The sequence below is a fragment of the Caretta caretta genome, chromosome 22 (assembly GCF_965140235.1).
Source record: "Caretta caretta isolate rCarCar2 chromosome 22, rCarCar1.hap1, whole genome shotgun sequence".
Taxonomy (NCBI): Eukaryota; Metazoa; Chordata; order Testudines; family Cheloniidae; genus Caretta; species Caretta caretta.
In genome coordinates, this window is record NC_134227.1 from 5,549,950 (window position 1) to 5,572,983 (window position 23,034).

Below are 23,034 nucleotides of genomic sequence, written 5' to 3' on the forward strand. Positions count from 1 at the left end.
ACATGGGCGGGGGGAGAGCGACACCTGACTTAATCCCCCTACTTCTTCCCCCCCGGCGCTGCACAGCAAACAGGAGGCTCCTGGGAACAGCGGACCAAGGGGGCTCCAAGCCAGGGGGCAGGAGCAGCGGGGTTGCAGATGGCAACAGAGCAGCAGGGGTAGGGGCATTCCTGATCCGAAGGCACCCCACTTCTAATGGCGCTCCAGGCTTTCACACAGTTCACCCATATAGAAGGTAAACTGCAAAGTAGTAAACGACTACACAAGCATTAGAAATTACTCTGTAGGGAATCAGCCATGTAGCTAGTTAAGCTAACAAATCTTTTTCATCTCTAGTTTCTATGGTACTGTATATTCATTGTTTGAATGCCATACAATGTCATGATTTATGTCATTCCTATTTTTGCTTTGCCTAATCTGTACAACTCCACATAAATTTTCCATTCATTGATATTTGCTATAAATTGTAAATGTTACCTTCTTGTGAACGCTTCACAAGAAAAACAACAGTTATATATTAAAATGAAAGATATCTGTGAAAAGACTCCTCCTTTCTCGGGTGAAAGTGAAGGAGCAGACTAATGGCACATTTTGGTGCTTCCACTTAGTAAAATAATTAACAAGGTTTATCTTTGTATTTTAATTGTGAAATACAAATGCTTAAACCAGAATGTGTAATTGCTGACTTTTGTAATCCCCATTTTCTTCTCTGTGTATGTGTCACAAAGTGAGGATGGGAGGATGAAAAGAAGATGAAGTATATAAGACAAATGTTTGTAGACATCTGAGAGTTTAACTCATATAGCTGTTTTGCCTTTCTGATCAACATACATTTAACATTGTATGGCATTGCCCCAGCCAAATGTACTTAATAAAGTTGACAACTTTGAAAAAGTAAGTTCCTGTAAGACTACTTTTAGCCTCCACTGACAGACAACGTTTGGGAATTCATCACTAATGTGGGCTAGCCCACTGATTTAATCAATAAGATCATTCGGGTAATTTGCTAGATTTCTTTTTACAGCAAAAGTTGGGTGTCCCGTGGACTATAAAACTTCAGGTTAAGAAGCTGAGCTGCCCACTCTCACAATATCACGGGATGCACAATTACCAGCCCCTTCCTCTCGGCTTGCAGTGGGTTAATGGCTAATATCGTCACAACAAAACAACACAGCTTCTTCAGTGCCCAAGGAAAATCAGTGACTCAAAATAATTGGTCGATATATATGCCCTATGACTGAACCTCTGAATATACAAAAGCAATGAATTACAGCTCACGTTATTAACCTCCTGTGATAGCTGGGTTCACTTCTCCTCTCTCAGGAACAGTAAGCTTACGGACAGGCTTTGCTAGTTGTGATACCAGCTATTCAAACATGTACGGTAGTTGACAATATGTTAGTGATTCCACTACAAAGCCTCATGTCACAGGGTAACTGCCTCCTTTGAGGCAGAATGGGCCCTACCGCACCTGTGCCAAAATTAATCAGCTGCTTCCCAGCCCAAGGAGGCAAGTGATTGGACACCTGGGCCCTATAGGAGGGCTGAGAGAGTTCAGTCTGGCAGTTGAAATACAGAGAGTGGGCAGGTTCATGTGTAAGACCCCTGAGCCTGGGTCTGCAGGGGAACCGGTAATTCAGGGGAACCAGCCTGGGGCTAGTGCTCCACCCCAGAGTGGAGAAATATTCTCTCAAAGGGAGCCCAGGAAAAGGGGCTGGGAATTGGGCGCAGAGAATAGGTTGAAGACAAGCCCCAAAGAGCAGAAGAACCATTTTTTGGTTGTTGGGCTTTTTAATTTGGACTTCTTGTTTTGGGATTTAGCCAGAGGGTTAATACATATCTCTAGAACTGACTGGTGTGTGTGTGTTGAGCCAAGGAGACCCACCTCAGGGGAGGGAAACTGAAGCAGGGAGTGTTAGAAGGCAGCCATGCCCTATGACACCTCAGTTTAGACTTAGATGTATCCTTTTGTTCTAAGGATTCATATTGGGCTGGAGCTTGTCAGTGTTTCAGCCTGAACTGGAATCCTTTTTTGAAAATGGGGAATGGATGAGCTGGGCTGGCCATTTATTGACAGCACAGTGCACAGCTGCACCCTGTCAGGGATTTGTAGTTGGGGCCAAAGCTCTGGATCTGCAAGCTAGTTCTGGTTTAGACCAGTGCTACTCAAAGTGGTGGTCTGCAGACTGGTGCTAGTCTGCGAGCCATCGGCTGCCGGTCTGTGCGCACGTTAGGGGGAAAAATTGCCGGTCCCCCACATCAGATAGCTTGAGAAGCACTGGTCCAAACTGCTGTGGAGAGAGCACAGTTGGCCTCTGATGAAAGGAAGCAGCTACTGATCACAAGGAATTAGATCATTCTCATTGCTTAGTTAAGGGCTGAGGAGCACATTGCGGCCAGTTCTCTGAGTGGTACGGACAGGCCTTGAGTAGCAGTTTCACCTTGAGAGCTCAGTGGACAGTCGGGAAAATTATTCAAACATCTCAGGTTTCAGAGTAACAGCCATGTTAGTCTGTCTTTGCAAAAAGAAAAGGAGGACTTGTGGCACCTTAGAGACTAACCAATTTATTTGAGCATGAGCTTTCGTGAGCTACAGCTCACTTCATCCGATGAAGTGAGCTGTAGCTCATGAAAGCTCATGCTCAAATAAATTGGTTAGTCTCGAAGGTTCAAACATCTCAGTAAATCTAACTGGCCACGTTCCAACCTGTTTAAACTGGCCTCTTGCAAACAACCCTGCAAGTGAATTTTTATTCACATAAAAGTACTGAGAAAAACAAATGCTGGCCCAGTAAATGACACTTGTTTCAAACAGACATAGCAGGGTGACCACCGAAACAAAGGGCCAGAAATGAGAGAGGGGTTCTACTTTGAAAAGTGACTCTCTGAGAATGGCAACTTCTCACTTTACAGATGTGCTCCTGGTGTGGATACAGCATCAGATCTGCTGATCTGAAGGGATAATATTAATGGCCATTGCTTCTCACTCCAGTTTAGCCAACACAACAGAGAGGAAATGAGCTGGGTTCTATTTTTTCTTGCGTGTCAATATGTAAACATTTCGACCAAGTTTCAATACAATGTTGATCAATTACAACTGTGCAAACCACTCAAGTGTATGGGCATGCATAAGTGCCACAGAGAATAATTTGATGAAACCCCTTAACAGCTCGGTCTATGCAAAGCCCCTGGCCAGAGCCCAGGTGCAGATGAAATTAAATGGGCCATACAAGATCTGGCCACATCCCAGCCAGCTAGGACCACATGTGCGCATGTTCCATGCCATTACTTTATGTGAATGTGGTGACAAAGAAATCATTTTAAATGTGACTCCAGCCTACAGGATTACAATAGACTATGATGTCATAGAATTATAGACTATCAGGGTTGGAAGGGACCTCAGAAGGTCATCTAGTCCAACCCCCTGCTCAAAGCAGGACCAATTCCCAGTTAAATCATCCCAGCCAGGGCTTTGTCAAGCCTGACCTTAAAAACCTCTAAGGAAGGAGATTCCACCACCTCCCTAGGTAACGCATTCCAGTGTTTCACCACCTGCTGGGAGCCCCAAGCCCTTTAAATTGCCGATCCGGCGTACCAGGGTGTACTGTCTTACTTTCACCTCTGCAACAAGGGCACACTGCTGACTCATATCCAGCTTCTCATCCACTGTCACCCCTAGGTCCTTTTCTGCAGAACTGAGTCAGCAGTGTGCCCTTGTTGCCAAGAAGGCCAATGGCATTTTGGGATGTATAAGTAGGGGCATAGCGAGCAGATCGAGGGACGTGATCGTCCCCCTCTATTCGACATTGGTGAGGCCTCATCTGGAGTCCTGTGTCCAGTTTTGGGCCCCACACTACAAGAAGGATGTGGATAAATTGGAGAGAGTCCAGCGAAGGGCAGCAAAAATGATTAGGGGTCTAGAACACATGAGTTATGAGGAGAGGCTGAGGGAGCTGGGATTGTTTAGCCTGCAGAAGAGAAGAATGAGGGGGGATTTGATAGCTGCTTTCAACTACCTGAAAGGGGGTTCCAAAGAGGATGGCTCTAGACTGTTCTCAGTGGTGGCAGATGACAGAAGAAGGAGTAATGGTCTCAAGCTGCAGTGGGGGAGGTTTAGATTGGATATTAGGAAAAACTTTTTCACTAAGAGGGTGGTGAAACACTGGAATGCGTTACCTAGGGAGGTGGTAGAATCTCCTTCCTTAGAGGTTTTTAAGGTCAGGCTTGACAAAGCCCTGGCTGGGATGATTTAACTGGGAATTGGTCCTGCTTTGAGCAGGGGGTTGGACTAGATGACCTTCTGGGGTCCCTTCCAACCCTGATATTCTATGATTCTATGATTCTATGCTGCCGAGCCATTCGGTCCCTAGTCTGTAGCGGTGTATGGGATTCTTCCATCCTAAGTGCAGGTCTCTGCACTTGTCCTTGTTGAACCTCATCAGATTTCTTTTGGCCCAATCCTCCAATTTGTCTAGGTCCCTCTGTATCCTATTCCTACCCTCTAGCGTATCTACCACTCCTCCCAGTTTAGTGTCATCTGCAAACTTGCTGAGGGTGCAGTCCACGCTGTCCTCCAGATCATTAAGGAAGATATTGAACAAAACCGGCCCCAGGACCGACCCTTGGGGCACTTTGCTTGATACTGGCTGCCAGCTAGACATGGAGCCATTGATCACTACCATTTGAGCCCAATGAGCTAGCCAACTTTCTATCCACCTTATAGTCCATTCTTCCAGCCCATACTTCTTTAACTTGCTGGCAAGAATTATGTGGGAGACTGTATGAAAAGCTTTGCTAAAGTCAAGAAATGTCTACCAGTTACATCTTAGAAACACCTGACTGGAGTGCTCCAGCCAAAAAAACAAAACAAAACAAAACGGGGGGGGGGGGGGGGATTAAAATATCCTAAAATTCCCTGATCCTCCCAATCCTATTCCGTTTAACTCCAAAAAATGTTCCCACCTGCTCCCTAAGGGAGTCAAAGAACTAATGATTTGACAGAACCCTCCTTGCTTTATTACAGTTCTAGCAATCCAATCAGGAAACAGAGACCAGGCCATGTTAGTAAAGTGACAAGTTACACTGTGGTAATATGGATCAACAGTGAATATGTGCTGTGAATAGGGTTGCCAACCCTCCCAGTGTTGCCAGGAGTGTCCTGAAATCAGGCCCTATCTCTGGGAGGCTACTGAAGCCAAACCAGGAGATTCTGGCACTGAAAGTCCGGCAGTGCATCGGAGCTAAGGCAGGCTCCCTGCCTGCCCTGGCTCTGCGCCGCTCCTGAAAGTGGCTGGCACGTCCCTGCGGCTCCTGAGTGGGGGGGCACAGGTGGGTCCACACGCTGCCCCTGCCCCCAGCACCGACTCCTCAGCTCACATTGGCCAGGAACTGCGGCAGTGGCGTTTGCGGGCACGGGCAGCGTGCAGAGCCCCGTACCCCTCCGGGGCCTGCAGGAACATGCCAGCCACTTCTGGGAGGCCCACCTGCACCCTACCCCATCCTGGAGCCCCCTCTTGTACCCAAACTCTCTCCCAGAGCCTGCACCCCACACCCCCTCCTACACCCCAACCCCCTGCCCCAGGCTCAGCCCGGAGCTTCCTCCCATACTCCGAACCCCTCTGCCCCAGCCCAGAGCCCACAACCCCTCCCACACCCTAAGCCCCTTCCCTTGCCTCTTGAAAGTGAGGGAGAGTGAGGGACGGAGGGAGGGGGGATGGAGTGAGTAGGGACAGGGTCTCGGAGAAAGGGCAGGACAGAGGCAGGGCCTCGGAGAAGGAGTGGGGTAGGAGCGGAGCATGAGTGTTTGGGTTTGTGTAATGAGACAGTTGGCAACTCTAGCTGTGAACAGAGCCTACAAACATCCAGTGATCTGAAATAAGTCCATATGAAGTGTTCAGTATTTTCTAATCATGAACAAATTCTTAAAAATCCAAGGCTGAAAATCATCCGATTGTTGGCAAAGAAAGTTGGACTAAGAGTGAGAAAAGGGAGCCCTTGAGAAATCCCTTCCCAGCAAATCTCCTTTGGAGATGGTTCTTTCTCCATTTCCAGGTACTTCCTGTGGCCACTATAAAGGATACACCAGGCATCTCTGTCAGCAAAGGTTTTGATTTACTGCCTTTCCGAGCACTTCTGAGAGCTCTCTGCCCTGCACTACCTTTTGGGTTTAGTTGCCTCATTCAGAACAGCTTGGTTTCCCTGTAAAATGCAAAAATCCCAAACAAAAAGTGTTTTAAAAAATGGAAGCTGCAGTGAGACTTCCAAAAATGTCATGCACATCTTTAGCACATGGGCTGCCTGGCCCAGATAATCAAAGGTATGTAGGCACCTAACTCCCATGGGAATTCAGTGCCTAAATACCTTTGAGGATCTAGGCCTCTCTGCCTACAGGACAGAGGCACTGAACCAGCTGATTACAGCATCGCTGATTTGCTATTAAATTAACATTCACACAATACATTGTAACAGAAGCTGTTTAGTCAACTGCTCCCATTTCAAACCCTCTCTATTTGCATGTTTACAGGGAAGTTAGAAGTCTGAATCAGCAGCCATATTTACAGCTTTTTAAATCCTATCAGAAAAAAACTACCAATTTTAAGAGCCAAATTATATAGCTACTGTACAAACCTTCAACCAATCAGGGAGTCACAAATAATTTTGAAAGCCTGTAATTATATTCTATGTTTACCATATTTTCTTTTTCATGTTCTCCAAAAAAATAAACCATAAAATGCGTGTGTAGGAGATACAGAGGTGACCTATACTCACAATAGCAAGGGAAGTAGGGTGTCTGTTTGTTTGCGACAGGGAAGCCTGGCTGTGTAAAAATAGCCAGAGCTTCGCGAACCAGCTGAGCGGCGGAGAACCAGCTGAGCAGCGGGGACAGCAGAGCAGCTCACAGCAGGAGTTTGCCTGGGACTGGTAAGTATTCGAGTGTGTGTGTGTTTGCTTGCTGAGGAAGTCACAATAGCAAGGGAAGCAGCACGATACGGACCCTGGACTTCAGGAAAGCAGACTTCGACTCCCTCAGGGAACGGATGGCCAGGATCCCCTGGGGGACTAACTTGAAGGGGAAAGGAGTCCAGGAGAGCTGGCTGTATTTCAAGGAATCCCTGTTGAGGTTACAGGGACAAACCATCCCGATGAGTCGAAAGAATAGTAAATATGGCAGGCGACCAGCTTGGCTTAATGGTGAAATCTTAGCGGATCTTAAACATAAAAAAGAAGCTTACAAGAAGTGGAAGGTTGGACATATGACCAGGGAAGAGTATAAAAATATTGCTCGGGCATGTAGGAATGTTATCAGGAGGGCCAAATCGCACCTGGAGCTGCAGCTAGCCAGAGATGTCAAGAGTAACAAGAAGGGTTTCTTCAGGTATGTTGGCAACAAGAAGAAAGCCAAGGAATGTGTGGGCCCCTTACTGAATGAGGGAGGCAAACTAGTGACAGAGGATGTGGAAAAAGCTAATGTACTCAATGCTTTTTTTGCCTCTGTTTTCACTAACAAGGTCAGCTCCCAGACTGCTACGCTGGGCATCACAAAATGGGGAAGAGATGGACAGCCCTCTTTGGAGATAGAGGTGGTTAGGGACTATTTAGAAAAGCTGGACGTGCACAAGTCCATGGGGCCGGACGAGTTGCATCCGAGAGTGCTGAAGGAACTGGCGGCTGTGATTGCAGAGCCATTGGCCATTATCTTTGAAAACTCGTGGCGAACCGGGGAAGTCCCGGATGACTGGAAAAAGGCTAATGTAGTGCCAATCTTTAAAAAAGGGAAGAAGGAGGATCCTGGGAACTACAGGCCAGTCAGCCTCACTTCAGTCCCTGGAAAAATCATGGAGCAGGTCCTCAAAGAATCAATCCTGAAGCACTTGCATGAGAGGAAAGTGATCAGGAACAGCCAGCACGGATTCACCAAGGGAAGGTCATGCCTGACTAATCTAATCGCCTTCTATGATGAGATTACTGGTTCTGTGGATGAAGGGAAAGCAGTGGATGTATTGTTTCTTGACTTTAGCAAAGCTTTTGACACGGTCTCCCACAGTATTCTTGTCAGCAAGTTAAGGAAGTATGGGCTGGATGAATGCACTACAAGGTGGGTAGAAAGCTGGCTAGATTGTCGGGCTCAACGGGTAGTTATCAATGGCTCCATGTCTAGTTGGCAGCCGGTATCAAGTGGAGTGCCCCAAGGGTCGGTCCTGGGGCCGGTTTTGTTCAATATCTTCATAAATGATCTGGAGGATGGTGTGGATTGCACTCTCAGCAAATTTGCGGATGATACTAAACTGGGAGGAGTGGTAGATACGCTGGAGGGGAGGGATAGGATACAGAAGGACCTAGACAAATTGGAGGATTGGGCCAAAAGAAATCTGATGAGGTTCAATAAGGATAAGTGCAGGGTCCTGCACTTAGGACGGAAGAACCCAATGCACAGCTACAGACTAGGGACCGAATGGCTAGGCAGCAGTTCTGCGGAAAAGGACCTAGGGGTGACAGTGGACGAGAAGCTGGATATGAGTCAGCAGTGTGCCCTTGTTGCCAAGAAGGCCAATGGCATTTTGGGATGTATAAGTAGGGGCATAGCGAGCAGATCGAGGGACGTGATCGTTCCCCTCTATTCGACATTGGTGAGGCCTCATCTGGAGTACTGTGTCCAGTTTTGGGCCCCACACTTCAAGAAGGATGTGGATAAATTGGAGAGAGTCCAGCGAAGGGCAACAAAAATGATTAGGGGTCTGGAACAAATGAGTTATGAGGAGAGGCTGAGGGAGCTGGGATTGTTTAGCCTGCAGAAGAGAAGAATGAGGGGGGATTTGATAGCTGCTTTCAACTACCTGAAAGGGGGTTCCAAAGAGGATGGCTCTAGACTGTTCTCAATGGTAGCAGATGACAGAACGAGGAGTAATGGTCTCAAGCTGCAGTGGGGGAGGTTTAGATTGGATATTAGGAAAAACTTTTTCACTAAGAGGGTGGTGAAACACTGGAATGCGTTACCTAGGGAGGTGGTAGAATCTCCTTCCTTAGAGGTTTTTAAGGTCAGGCTTGACAAAGCCCTGGCTGGGATGATTTAACTGGGAATTGGTCTTGCTTCGAGCAGGGGGTTGGACTAGATGACCTTCTGGGGTCCCTTCCAACCCTTATATTCTATGATTCTATGATAAGTCCAAGCAAAGAATCAGTGAATTGCCAGATCCTGAGAAAGGTGCATGAAATTGTGCACAAGCCATGCAGCTTTTCCCAACGGCAAGCACAGTGATGCAATTAGTGGTGGAACATCAACTCGGACTTTCAGCCTAAACCCTGAATTGCTTGGCTGTTTGGCTTCAGGCAGGGTCCCTAGTTTTCCAGAGTTCAAGAAAACATAATTTCCTAGTTCACCTCTACTTTGAAAAGTGTATTTTCTCTCTCTCTCCCCCCTCCCCCTCCACCCCCTGTGCTCTCTAAACACAACACTGGATTAAATACACAAATGTTCAAGCCTCTGGGGTTCTAAAATGAGCTGAAATGTTTCTAACTACTCTGCAGTTTTCAGTGAGCACTGTGAAGATTCTGCCTTTGCTGAGAACCTCCTGATCTAGCAGCCCCATCACTAGACCAAAAGGAAAATATCTGGCTGTTGCTAAGCGTACTATGCTGGAGCCATCGCTCACTGCCACTGAGGAGGGAGGTATCTGATGGTGGCTATCAGGCTAATCATATTTGTATTTTAAATCATTGTGATTTTTTTCTCCAGTTTCTGCTAGGAGTTCTCATCATCAGGCCTGATTCAACGAAGTTCTTAGGTGTGTGCGGAACTTTAAGTATGTGAGGCAGCCCCAGTGACTTCAGTCAAGTGCTGAGAGCTAGCCACACGCCCTGATCCCTTGCTGTCTCGGGGCCCTGGTTTCTCTCTTGGAGAGTCTCGGGTAATTCCCTAGGGCTAGATTGTGACTTGGTTTGAACACCCACGCAGGGGAATAGGGCATGCAAGAGTCACAAGTTGTGCACCTGCTTGCCCCGGCTCTGGAGCAGGTGGGAGGGGAGTGATGGGGAATGGGTGGAGTCCTGACTCCGTCCCTTACAGTGTGCTGGCCAATTCAATGGAGCTGGTGCAGGAGGGTTCATAATTGGATGCAGATCTAGGTCATTGCTACCATCCAAGTGGGGAGGGAACTGTGCCTCAGAGCCTCTCTAGGGCACAGGACTTCCAGGGGCTACTCTACATACAATCTCTGCCCCCATTGTTCAGGGCACTGTCCAAAGGAACAATCAAATCCTTGGGCCAGATGGGATCAAGGAAGAAAGACATCATCCTGAGAAATCTAGCCAGCAGGGTCAACTGGAACATTGTAGTCAATCTCCTATGAATGGAACTGGAAAAGAATCTTCAAGTATGGGGGGTTCCTCTCTGGGGATTAGCCCTGTCTCCTGAGTCACTTACTTCCAACAAAAAAAAGGGGTTAATTGAGTAATTGACATAATTTTATAAGCACAAAGTATAATAAACATGATGTCACCTTTCCTCAGGTTAAAATGGTTCATGAATTTGTAGAAAAAAACAGAAACCATCACTTACATCTTACTAAAGAACCAGATTCGGTTAGAAATTGACCTACACTACTGTGAAATCTGGCATAACACGGTAACACAAAATGGCATTGCCCTTAGTCCTAACATCATTTGGTAGAGGCTATGATTCATAGATACCAAGGCCATAAGGGACCATTGTGATCTTCTAGTCTGACCTCCTGCATAACACAGGCCAGAAAACTGCCCCAAAGATCATTCCAACAGCATATCTGGAAGGCCTAACCTCTGATTAGGTCTCATAGAGGGTCCTGCAAAATATAATCCTCTCATTACTTTACATGGTTTATTAGAAGAAAATTTTAAAACATTACTGAGGCAAGACGGTTCTGTTAAAAGAGAGGGATACAGAAACCTTTGGACTGTGCTCTGGATCAAGGTAAGTTTTATATCTGATTAAAAGAACAGAAAAGGATTTTCTCCCAAGATGCTCAGGCCCTAATATTTCCTAGTTAAGAAGAGAGAGGCCAGAGAGATGACAGAAGTTCATGTTTTAAGAAAAAAACATGCACGGTTTGGAGCTACAGAAGTTTTGTTTCTTCTACCTAACTGTGGGGTTATATTAAGACAAAGGTTTTGTAGGTAGTATGACACTCTACACCTCATATTCTTCACAGTGATATTATTATGATATGATTATGGTATAATTATGATGCATTTTGTACAAGACAAGTCATGTGAGGTGTCATTGGAAAAGTTATGATTTGCTGAATATGATTATCCTATTTGTATACACATATCATTTTTGTATGTGAAGTTGTGAATATTGACTATGTGTCTGTATTTCAAATGTGCTTACTTTGGGTGACACCCACAACTAGCCCTTCAAGTGTAACAATGAAGAAGCCAGACAGTGCTGATGGCCCATCAGCAAAAACAATGGAGCCTGGAAGAATGTAACCTTCCTGTGAACATTCCAGACAGCCTGTAAGTAATGGCTGCTAGGACTCAGCAAGGTATGCAAGGGCATGTGACCAGGCCACATGACTGTGGACTCCATTTTGGGGTGTCTATATTTTTCCACAAACTTGTCTGGGAACCAAGTTTTGAAACAAAGGGTTCCTACCATATGCTAAAGCTATTTAAGGCAGGGAGTGACATCATGTGTTGTTCTTCACTCCCCACCCAAGAAAACTCCTGGAAACACCTAAGGAACAAAAGACTGAACCGGGGGAAGTGCTAGACCCAGGCTAAAGGGATTTCTAGCCTGTGTATGAAAAACTTGGGGATTCCAAGCTGCAAAGCAAGTGCAGTTTGTACCTTAAGAATCTGCAGCCTGCTTGTACCATCACTTAGGTGAGAAACTACTAATGCATATTCAATCTAATATGTTAAGCTTAGTTTGCATTTTTCTTTATTTGCTAGGTAATCTGCTTCGATCTGTTTGCTATCCCTTATAATCACTGAAATCTATCTTTTGTTGTTAATAAACCTGTTTTATGTTTTAATTTAAACTCAGTGTGCCTTTAAGTGAAATGTCTGGGGAAAAATCTCAGCTTGGTTTAACACAGGCTTGTTGCATTTCCTCTCCACATTGCGGGGGAGGCAAACTGGATAATACCTTCATACCGGTTGAGGTTTGGACCAGAGCAGGACGGTACAGCTGTGAGGTCCTAGGCTGGGAAGCTGGTGGTTATTTTGGCTGCAGCCTCTCTATTGTTGGTTTACGCAGTGGCTGGTCAGAGAGCATGTAACTGCAGCTGGGTGTGTCCCTACCTGTGTGAATGCTGGGGGAAGTGTAGGACCGGGAGCAGGTCTGCAGCTTGTCACAGCAGCACAGTGTGAGAGGGAGCCCAGGCTGGTTGGTCAGAGGGCTCAGTGGTACCCCAGTGCCAGGTTGCACCCCGGGGTAACCCATCACAGGTAGCACTCAGGATGAAGCAAGTAACTTTCAGCTAACTTTGTGGTTTCTTCAGTGCCCCCAGAGCATCCTGAATTGGACACCAGTTTGAACCCTGTTCCTGCAAGCACTCAGTTGAGCAATTTTCTGTCTGTGGGCTGTCCCTTTGGAGTGGTTACGAGTTCAGGGCCTTACACTGCACAGAGAATTCTGATAGCACTGATTTCAGACACATTTCATTTGATTGTTTTCTGTATTCTTAGGGTTTGTGTTTTTTAACTTCTGGCAATTTTTGACTCAGATCACAAACTATTGCTCTTGTAAATTTGGCAGTAATAATGGTGTATACTTTTGGTCATTTTCTTTTTAACCTTTTTTCATTTTTAAAACACAGTTGACCTTTTGGAGAAAGACTCTGTGTATGGTCTGATTTAAAAGCTTATCAACAAAAACGTTTTAAAAACTGGCAAATTTTCCACAGGTAGCAGTAACAGTCGTGCGTATGGCATCCTTTCAGGCTCCAGTTATTAGAAGCTGAGACAATTAAAAGTTTGGATTTTTTCCCAAAACACACACTTTGTGTACTTGTTTTAAACAAACAGCAGTAATCAAGGACTCATGAGAAACCCTGTTATAATATGATGGATTAACACCATTTTGCTAAGTCAATATCTGGCTGCCCTGGGGTTATTTTATTACAATTATATTAAAAATTATGACAAATATATTGCCAGTGTCCCCATTAAAACTTCAGTAAGGTCACTCCTGGCCTATTCCATGTGTAAAGGACCCTGCTTTGTTAATTTATCTGTGCCACTTATTGAAATTATTCTGATTTATTTTGTTCATTTACTTGAAGCTATAGAAGTATGATGAGTCTTACTGTTTGGAGTGTGCTCTGGGAGCTGCCAGTCCTTTGAACCTCTCGCCTCTGCTCTTCCTCTGCCAGTAAAACAAAACCTCCTTCTTTCAGTCAGAGCCAAAGCACCTGAAAAGAGAGAGAGCATTTCCCCCATCAGAAATTCATTTCTATACAAGTGAAAGCAGCAGGTACAAAAACAAATCTGCAACTCCCGCCAACAGATCTACTCTTCATAAGCGTCACGGAGATCTTTTACGATCCAGACTAACAGCAAGAACAGAAAGCCAGAAAAATATTGCTCTCTGCCACAGTGTATTTCCAGTCTATAAAAAAGCAGGCAAGCAAAAGGGACAATGTCAGACCAAATTTGGCCTCGAAGTTAGGAATATTTTTTTAAAATTCCAGTGGAACCAGTTTAAAACCCCCCCAAAAAACATAAATTGTTCCCTGCAGTGTTTGGAGCACAAATGTTGGAGTGCTGTGTTAGTGCATGAAATACCCTCCAGGAAACTGGCCAATCGCTAGGCACAAAAATGAAAGTGATCATCAGGTTTCATGGTCCAAGCTAAGAGAAGTATGGACAATAATACACAGCACACAGAGTAACTCCGAAGTGAGATTTACATTTTTTTTCTGTTGTGCTATTCTGTGATGTTATTAGCCCAATCGCTAAACACACTAAAAGGTAAACAAAAACCTCCAACATCACTTCTCTGAAATCAGCTGAGTGAATTTTTCCGGGGGCACTAACTGGGAGAATGCCCAGTCAGCAATATCTCCAGGACCACCCTTCTCTTCACTCCCTCTCCCATGGGTTATAGATGTGTGGGGACAGATTTTCAAGAGAGTCCAACATTCTACAAACAGAGTGAGCCCTTTGGAAAACGTGGCCCTGATTGTGTTAATTCAGCTTATATCAGAGATAGGAAAATAGTTCATCACAAATATTTAGAACTCCAATGCATCCATCAGGCTATGCTTCATCTAGGTGAACAACTCTGCTAGCATAAAAATCACAATCAGTCAGCCCTCCAGTATGTGCAAAACAAATCCTAGCAATAGGATAGGCCCTTACTAGATGGAGATGGTAAAATTATTAATAATGTTGCAGAAAAGGCAGAAGTGTTCAGTAAATATTTCTGCTGTGCATTTGGAAAGAAACAAAATTATATACTCATGAAGTACTTTCCAGTCCATTAGTAACTGAGAAGTCTGCTAGACAAAATCTATTAGGGATAAACATTTTAAAACCAGCAAGTGTGGATAACTTGTACCCAAGAGTCCTAAAAGAGCTGACTGAGGAGAGCTCTGGTGCACTGGTGTTAATTTTTAAAAATCTCAGAATACTGGGGAAATTCCAGAAGACTGGAAAAGTGCCAGTGTTTTGCTAATATTCAAAAAGGACAACTGGGATGACCCGGGTATCTAGAGGCCAGTCAACGTCAACCCTAGGCAAAATAATGGAAAAGCTGATACAGGATTTAATTGAATTAAAGGTTAGGAAAATAATTAATGCCAGTCAATATGGTTTATTGCAAAATAGGTCTCGGCAAACTAACCTGATTTCATTTTTGATGAGATAGCGTGTTTGGTTGATAAAAGTAACTGCATAAATGCAATATACATTTGTAAGGCATTTGACTTAGTACTGCATGACATTCTGATTAAAAAATTGGCGTTTTGCAATATGAATAGAGCATGTGTTAATTTAATTATGAAAAGGCTAACTGACAGACCTCAGAAAGTTTAATGGTCAAAGAAGAATCCTCTCTGAATGGGGGTGTTTCTTGTGGGGCTCTGCAGGGATTGGTTATAGGCCCTCATCAATGAGCTGGAAGTAAATATAAAATCACTTCTGATCAAATTTGTGGCTGACACAAGGATTGACAAAGTGGTAAATAATGCTAAGGACAGGGCAGTCATACAGACCTCTCTGTACAACTTGGGCTCATTCAAACAAAATGTGATTTAATACACACAGGTGCAAAGTAATACATCTAAGGACAAGGACTGCAAGCCATACCACAGAATGGGGACTGTATCCTGGAAACATCCTGAAAAGGATGTAGGGCTCACAGTAGACAAGCAAAAAGGGCTAATGCTATCCTTGGCTGTATAAAGAGGGGAATAGTGAGTAGGAGCAGGGAGGGGATTTTACCTCTGCACATGGTATTGGTGGGATGGATAATGGAATAGTGAGTTTTGTGCTGGTGTCCACATTTTAAAAATTTGAAAAATTGGAAAGGATGCAGAAAAGAGCCACAAAAATTATTTGCCGGCTGGAGAAAATGCCTCATAGTGAGAGACTTAAAGTGTTCAGTCTGTTTAGCTGATCAAAAAGATGATTGAGAGGTGACTTGATTATGGTGTATGGTGAAAATACCCCTTACTAAAGGACTCTTCCACGAAGCAGAGAAAGGCAGAACAAGAACCAGTTGATGCAAGATGAAGCCAGACAAATTCAAATTAGAAATTAGGTATAAAGTTTTAACAAGGGTGATTAACCTTTGGAACAAACTACCAAGGAAGTGGGACATTTTTATCTAGACTGGAGGCTAGATCTGAAGGGGGACTTAGGTGTTAGGAGCCTAGAAAATCAATGGGATTCCCAAAGCCTGAGTGAGGTGCTTAGGATCCCTATGCCTGAAGAGAAGAAAGGATCTGAACAGGGATCTGCCACTTCTCTGCTGTGTGCCTGAACCACTGGGCTATGGAATAGTGGGATATGGGGGTCCCTCAATCTCTTGAGTTGAAGCTGTTCCACAGTGGATAAATAGATTAGCCATTGGGCCAGCCAGTGCATGAGGATGACTCTGGAGAATAGTGGTTTGGTGTGACAGGGTATATCAACCCCGCACTGGTGAAGCAAGGGTTGAAGAGCAGTTCTTAGCCCAAGAGGCCAGGCCCCCCTGCCCAGGCGGGGCATGTGCCCAGCAGAGGGAGCATTCAAGCAGGACCATCTCAGCTCAGTCTGGGCTGACTGAGGAGGAGAAGAGTTGTGTGCAGCAGCCTCCTGCCAGGAAACCGCCAGGACTCCAAGCCACCAGGGCCAAGTGTCCTAGCTGCACCGTGGGAAGCCAGCTGGCTGCAGGAACCAAAGGGGATGAACTGCTGTTGCCAGCAGAGGAGCTGCCAGAGATGAAACAGAAGGAATGTGAGAGGGACCCCATGTCCAACCCCAGAGACGCTGCTGGAGGGACTGGGACGAGGGCAAGAAGTGACCAAGGGAAGGTGTTTTGGGGTATTGGGACCTGGACCCTGTGTCAGGGTACCTTGTTTTGAAGGGTTTATTGGACCCTGGGTCGAACCTGGCAGAGTAGGGCGGGCCCAGGTTCCCCTCCCCTCCCCACACTAAGACGACTCTTCCCTAATACTGCCACTAGGTGAAGCAGCCCTTAGACTCTGCCCTGCATAGTACTGCTAGGTGAAGCATCTCTGCCTGACATTTCTGTGGCAACCTATGTAAATGGAGGGCTAATGGCTCCAGGCCATTGATGAAGAAAACTGCACGAAAGAATCTTTAATTGGAGGGGGAAAGTTGGGAAATGTTTCAGTCCTACACAAACCTACCCTCGTTACAGCCCTGGGTTCCACAGACACTGCTGCCAGGCGGGGAGGAGCTAGTCACGAGGGGAGCAGTGGAGCGGTGCAGTGGTACTGAATCTGCAGCAGACAAGGCTTTTCGCTCCTCACTTTCATGCTTGGCAGATATAAGCAATTCCTGTTCTAATTTCTGCTCTGCTGTATTGAACATTTTCAGCTGCTTCAGGAAGCTTCTCCCATTGGTGAAAAGGCAAAAACAGTTATTTGCATAGATTGATCCATTTTTAGGACAGGAGGGACCATTGTGACTATCTTGTTTAACCTGCTGCTTAACACAGGTCAGAGACCCTCATCTAGTGATTCAGTGGCAAGAATTATTCCTCACTGCCCTGAAAAGACTCTGTTGATCCCAAGACTTCTTGCTGAAGAAGAGCAGGTCTTTTAGAAAGAGACTTCCACACTGCGTATTAACTACAGCGGGGAAAGCAGATGAAAAATATTCTTATGTGAAATTTTATGGAAATATTTTTCATGTTCCTAAACTTTCATCTGTCTGTGACATTCAATAAAATGGCTATTTACACATCAAAACCATGTACAATTCCAGTTGTCTTCATTCAGATTTCAAAATGTGGTCACTCTCACTGAGATCGTCTGCACTATTACGGTCACCGCTTTACAAAATTATGATAAAACTTATGTAAAATATCATTGGAAAAGTCATAATCTGTTGACCATCACTGTCCTGTTGAAACGTATATCTCAGCATTATACGTGATGTTAGGAGAGTTTGCTGGGGTGGGGGGTTGTTGTTCACTAGCCTAGCCGTATAACAGACAGCCTGGGCTGGAGCGTTAAAGGTGGCACAGTGGTTCCACGGTCCAGATTGCACCCCAGGGGATGTCACACGTATCCAGTCCGGGGCTCATTTTCTCTAAAAAAATTCATAAAACCTAACAAACATTTAGGTAAAATGGGCCCATTTTCAAGAATTTTTGCTTTGATTGTGAATATTTGTTATCCCTTTAATAAATATGTCTGTATGCAACCTGCGCTGTAATAACCTTTACAATACATTTATTGGTTTCAGAGTAGCAGCCATGTTAGTCTGTATTCGCAAAAAGAAAAGGAGTACTTGTGGCACCTTAGAGACTAACCAATTTATTTGAGCATAAGCTTTCGTGAGCTACAGCTCGCTTCATCGGATGCAATTTTTTTGCGAATATATTTATTCTGTTCTCACATTTATTATTTTAATTTATTTTATTTGGTGATCTGGGTTCTATCCCTGGATAGCTCACCAGGCAAAATAAATCTAATAGTCACTTTAAATCTCCTCTAGACTCTCTCTCTCTATTACTCTATTAATTGGAGGATTGGGCCAAAAGAAATCTGATGAGGTTCAATAAGGATAAGTGCAGGGTCCTGCACTTAGGACAGAAGAACCCAATGCACCGCTACAGACTAGGGACCGAATGGCTAGGCAGCAGTTCTGTGGACAAGGACCTAGGGGTGACAGTGGACGAGAAGCTGGCTATGAGTCAGCAGTGTCCCCTTGTTGCCAAGAAGGCCAATGGCATTTTGGGATGTATAAGTAGGGGCATAGAGAGCAGATTGAGGGACGTGATCGTTCCCCTCTATTCGACATTGGTGAGGCCTCATCTGGAGTACTGTGTCCAGTTTTGGGCCCCACACTACAAGAAGGATGTGGATAAATTGGAGAGAGTCCAGCGAAGGGCAGCAAAAATGATTAGGGGTCTAGAACACATGAGTTATGAGGAGAGGCTGAGGGAGCTGGGATTGTTTAGCCTGCAGAAGAGAAGAATGAGGGGGGATTTGATAGCTGCTTTCAACTACCTGAAAGGGGGTTCCAAAGAGGATGGCTCTAGACTGTTCTCAATGGTAGCAGATGACAGAACGAGGAGTAATGGTCTCAAGTTGCAGTGGGGGAGGTTTACATTGGATATTAGGAAAAACTTTTTCACTAAGAGGGTGGTGAAACACTGGAATGCGTTACCTAGGGAGGTGGTAGAATCTCCTTCCTTAGAGGTTTTTAAGGTCAGGCTTGACAAAGCCCTGGCTGGGATGATTTAACTGGGAATTGGTCCTGCTTCGAGCAGGGGGTTGGACTAGATGACCTTCAGGGGTCCCTTCCAACCCTGATATTCTATGATTCTATGATACTCACGCACACATGCACACACGCACGCACACGCAGTAGGGTTTGCTCAGGAGAGGAAGTGCAAAGGCCCTGCAGGTCAGCACTGCAGGGTGTGACTGCTGTGATTGCAGGACACAATCTGATACAGCCAAATCTACACTACAAAGGTACACTGGTAAGCACCTGTCTCAGGAGTGTGAGAAATCCACACCCCTGAGCGATGTAGTTATACCAACCTAACCCCTGGCATAGACAGTGCTAGATTGATGTAGGAGCTTCTCCCATCAACACAGCTACCGCCTCTTGCGGAGGTGGACTACTATGCCAACAGGCGAAGCTCTCCCATCAGCGTTGTATCGTCTTCGCTAAATCGTAGACCTGCCCACGGACACCAGGCTTTTAGCAGAACATCCTTGCCTCAGAATTTCTCCCTGCCTTTATTAAAGTCCACATTATGCAGTCCTTCTTGGGCCTGTGCAGGCACCAGGGGATCAAGAGCTGTACGGTTTTCACTCCATGCTGGTGAATGTGTGTGTAAAATCATTGTCCTCTACTGGCTGGAGTATCAGGCCTGAGGAAGCGTTGGGCATTGCTCTATATCTCCCGAGAGTGGCTGGCCTATTTCTATTGCATGGAGGAATGTTTCTTTTGCTTCAGAGGATGAGGGTCAGGACTATGCTTTGAGTTCTGCCTCTGCTGGGCATGAGTGGTGGGACGGGTCTCGACACGTTCGGACAGCGCAGTGCTGGGGAGAGTGTAAAAACCTGAGTCGGGAGACTGAGGATGTGTCTACCCTGCAATCTGAAGTGTGACCGCTGCATGAGTAGGCACACCTGAGCTCGCTCACGTTGGCCCATTACAGACAGCAGCGGTGGTGGTGACACAGGCTAGCAGCCAGCGTGCAAACCCATTATGCAGCCTATGCTGCTGCATTTCTTGGCTGGTTTTAGTGAACTAGCTCGATTGACGCTAGTGCGGGTGTGTCTATGCAAGCTGCAGTCACACCGCTGCTTGCAGTGTAGAGAGAAAGGGAGAGACCGTGGTATAGATAGTAAGGTCAGAAGGGACCATTATGATCACCTCCTGCACAACGCAGGCCACAGAATCTCACCCACCCACTCCTGCGATAAACCTCTCACCTATGTCTGAGCTATTGAAGTCCTCAAATCGTGCTTTAAAGACTTCAAGGAGCAGAGAATCCTCCAGCAAGTGACCCGTGCCCCATGCTCCAGAGGAAGGCAAAAAACCTCCAGGGCCTCTTCCAATCTGCCCTTCCCGACCCCAAATATGGCAATCACCTAAACCCTGAGCATATGGGCAAGGTTCACCAGCCAGATACTACAGAAAATTCTTTCCTGGGTAACTCAGATCCCACCCCATCTAACATCCCATCACAGGCCATTGGGCCCATTTACCATGAATATCTAAAGATCAATTAATTACCAAAATCATGTTATCCCATCATACCATCTCCTCCACAAACGTATTGAGTTTAATCTTAAAACCAGATAGATCTTTTACCCCCACTGCTTCCCTTGGAAGGCTACTCCAAAACCTCACTCCTCTGATGGTTAGAAACCTTCGTCTAATTTCAAGTCTAAACTTCTCAATGACCAGTTTATATCCATTTGTTCTTGTGTCCACATTGGTACTGAGCTTAAATAATTCCTCTCCCTCTCTGGTATTTATCCCTTTGATATATTTATAGAGAGCAATCATATCTCCCCTCAACCTTCTTTTGGTTCGGCTAAACAAGCCAAGCTCCTTGAGTCTCCTTTTATAAGACAAGTTTTCCATTCCTCAGATCATCCTAGTAGCTCTTCTCTGTACCTGTTCCAGTTTGAATTCATCCTTCTTAAACATGGGAGATTTAGGTTGGATATTAGGAAAAACTTTTTCACTAGGAGGGTGGTGAAACACTGGAATGTGTTACCTAGGGAGGTGGTGGAATCTCCTTCCTTAGAAGTTTTTAAGGTCAGGCTTGACAAAGCCCTGGCTGGGAAGATTTTGTCGGGGATCGGTCCTGCTTTGAGCAGGGGTTGGACTAGATGACCTCCTGAGGTCCCTTCCAACCCTGATAGTCTATGATTCTATGGGAGACCAGAACTGCACACAGTATTCCAGGTGAGGTCTCACCAGTGCCTTCTATAACGGTACTAAAACCTCCTTATCTCTACTGGAAATGCCTCTCCTGATGCATCCCAAGACCGCATTAGCTTTTTTCATGGCCATATCACATTGGTGGCTCATAGTCATCCTATGATCAACAATACTCCAAGGTCCTTCTCCTCCTCCATTACTTCTAATTGATGCGTCCCCAGCTTATAACTAAAATTCTTGTTATTAATCCCTAAATGCATAACCTTACACTTCTCACTATTAAATTTCATCCTATTACTATTACTCCAGTTTACAAGGTCATCTGGATCTTCCTGTATGATTGTCCGGTCCTTCTCTAAATGGGCAATACCTCCCAGCTTTGTATCATCCGCAAACCTTATTAGCACACTCCCACTTTTTGTGCTGAGGTCAGTAACAAAAAGATTAAATAAGATTGGTCCCCAAACTGATCCTTGAGGAACTCCCCTGGTAACCTCCCTCCAGCCTGACAGTTCACCTTTCAATAGGACCCATTGTAGTCTCCCCTTTATCCAATTCCTTATCCACCTTTCAATTTTCATATTGAGCCCCATCTTTTCCAATTTAGTGAATAATTCCCCATGTGGCATGGTATCAAACGCCTTACTGAAATCTAGGTAAATTAGATCCACTGCGTTTCCTTTGTCTAAAAAATCTGTTACTTTCTCAAAGCAGGAGATCAGGTTGGTTTAGCACGATCTACCTCTTGTAAAATCATGTTGTATTTTGTCCCATTTACCATTGACCTCAATGTCCTTAACTACTTTCTCCTTCAAATTTTTTTGCAAGACCTTCCATACTACAGATGTCAAACTAACAGGCCTGTAGTTACCCGGATCACTTTTTTTCCCTTTCTTAAAAATAGGAACTATGTTAGCAATTCTCCAATCATACGATACAACCCCTGAGTTTACAGATTCATTAACATTTTTTGCTAATGGGCTTGCAATTTCATGTGCCAGTTCCTTTAATATTCTCGGATGAAGATTATCTGGGCCCCCCGATTTAGTCCCATTAAGCTGTTCGAGTTTGGCTTCTACCTCGGATGTGGTATTATTTACGTCCATATCCTCCTTCCCATTTGCCATCCTACCATTATCCCTAAGTTCCTCATTAGCCTCATAAAAGACTGAGGCAAAGTATTTGTTCAGATATTGGGCCATGCCTAGATCATCCTTAACCTCCACTCCATCCTCAGTGTTTAGCGGTCCCTCTTCTTCTTTCTTTGTTTTCTTCTTATTTATATGGCTATAGAACCTTTTACTATTGGTTTTAATTCCCTTTGCAAGGTCCAACTCTTCTTGACTTTTAGCCTGTCTCACTTCATCCCTACATGTTCTGATCTCAATAAGGTAGCTTTCCTTGCTGATCCCTCCCATCTTCCACTTCCTGTATGCTTTCTGCTTTTTCTTAATCACCTCTCTGAGATGCTTGCTCATCCAGCTTGGTCTACAACTCCTGCCTATGAATTTTTTCCCCTTTCTTGGGATGCAGGCTTCCGATAGCTTCTGCAGCTTTGATTTAAAGTAATCCCAGGCCTCCTCTGCCTTTAGAACCATAAGTTCTTCAGTCCAATCCACTTCCCTAACTAATTTCCTTAATTTTTGAAAGTCAGCCCTTTTGAAATCAAAAACCCTAGTTGCAGATTTATTTTTGTTAATCCTTCCATTCAGTTTGAACTGAATTAGCTCATGATCACTTGAACCAAGATTGTTCCCTACAACCATTTCTTCTATGAGGTCCTCACGACTCACCAAAACCAAATCTAAAATGGCATCCCCTGTAGTCAGTTCAGCAACTACTTGGTGAAGGAATCCATCCGCTATCGCATCTAGGAACATCTGAGCCTGATTATTATTACTAGCACTTGTCCTCCAGTCTATATCTGGGAAGTTAAAGTCTCCCATGATCACGCAGTTTCCA

At 45.1% G+C, this 23,034-nt stretch overlaps 1 protein-coding gene across 13 annotated transcripts in view; it reads right to left on the reverse strand.

Moving 5' to 3' along the window:
- The window catches only part of PKNOX2 (PBX/knotted 1 homeobox 2), a 753,686-nt gene that overhangs the window by 427,936 nt on the left and 302,716 nt on the right, over positions 1-23,034 (reverse strand). For 12 of the 13 annotated variants that reach the window (XM_048827274.2, XM_048827271.2, XM_048827275.2 and 9 more), the window contains one exon: positions 13,290-13,394. The gene's annotated coding sequence lies outside the window, so the exon portion shown is untranslated. Of the gene's footprint in view, positions 1-13,259; positions 13,395-23,034 lie in introns of all 13 variants that reach the window. The other variant, XM_048827269.2, reaches the window with a different exon arrangement.